This window comes from Artemia franciscana, chromosome 5 (assembly GCF_032884065.1).
Source record: "Artemia franciscana chromosome 5, ASM3288406v1, whole genome shotgun sequence".
In the NCBI taxonomy this organism is placed as follows: Eukaryota; Metazoa; Arthropoda; class Branchiopoda; order Anostraca; family Artemiidae; genus Artemia; species Artemia franciscana.
In genome coordinates this window covers 53,072,742-53,074,253 of record NC_088867.1, presented here as the reverse complement: position 1 = coordinate 53,074,253, position 1,512 = coordinate 53,072,742, and positions in this window count along the sequence as shown.

Sequence of the window (1,512 nt, the reverse complement as noted above, 5' to 3'; positions counted from 1 at the left end):
TTGTTTATAAGGATATATCCCAGAGTCAGGGGGAGATGTACTGACCGCCCCGCCGGCAAGTTAAAAAATAAACAAAAATATGCGCTTTTGATTGTAGGATGGCAAAAAAAAGACCATTCCTCCACCTCAAAATATGCTGAAACCCTCTTGAAATGGAATATGGCAACATGACGCAATATTAAACTGAAATATAGGCGTTCATAAGATTTTTTTTGTCTAAGAAGCAAGTCTTTTCTTTTTTCTTCGTTTCAAATATTTTTTCTCAAAAATTTTATGATTTTGTACTAAGAATTGTTTCAAAATAAATACAGGGCTTTTTGAAAGGCAAAATCTACGAAAACAGATCTATTGTAAAAGGAGATTATACCAATCGTGATCTACTATTTTAATATTATGTCTTTTGATTAAATTTTCAACTGCAACATGAGGGTCGGTTATGTGATACTTTTTAATGAGGATTGAGTTTCTGCACCAGGGAGGAAAACGTAGGAAGTATTTAGCAAAACGGAAGAAAAGCGCACGGATTTTAGACAGTTCAGCCTTCGAGAATAGTTTCTAAAATGGTGCCAGGTACATAATATGAGGTAAAACAGTAGCGTTGTATAGGCTGGCAAGGAGGGGGTGGCTAAAACGGAATTTAGCAGAGACTATGGAAGCATACGAGCCGGAGATTCGTCGATTGAGGTGTTTGATCAGTAGAAGACGTGTATGCCTTTGAGACGTGCCAATAGGGACTCCGAGGTAATTTATGTGGTCAGCAGTATTCATGAGATTTTCACCAAAAAGCAGTGAAGGCACGTGTGGTGTTTTTTGCCAATTGAAGAGAACTATCTCGGTTTTCTCAGTGTTAAAACTGAGGCCAAGTTTTAGATATTCGGTTTTAAGCGTTTCAAAAATGTCAGAAGCTTTTTGCAATGTTCTACTTAAGTTCAAGACGTCGTCGGCGTAGCATACTAAGGAGGTGTCTATAGAGGAAAGAATGCATGAGGTTGGGCATTTATCTTGTGCTTGAAGAACATAATTATTGAACAAATGAGGGGAGGAGACAGCTCCCTGGCGGGCACCTTTCAAAACGGGGATCAATTTTTCATGAGGCCGGGGAGGCAAATTTTGTCGGGAGGAAGCTTTAGGCGAATGGACAGCCTCGAGTACATATCACGTAGGGATCGAACTATGCAGGGATTCAGACCTCGTTGTGAAGCTTTTAATAACATTGCAGCGTGAATGAGTAAATCGAATGCACGGCTGATGTCATGGCTAGCTAAGGCTATGCTCTCTCCAGAAAAATCCGCATCGAGTAGCACACTCACTACAGCCGTCAAGGCATCGGCACAACCAGTGCGGCGCTTAAATGCGAATTGACGTGGCGGGGTGTAGCCTTTAGTTTCCAGTTCATTAATGAATAGAAGCTCGAAAAGTTTACATAAAGATGTGGCGACTGTAATGGGGCGGAAAGACGAGCATTTGATGTCATTTTTCCCTTTCTTCGGAATGGGGGTAAGATCCCCTACG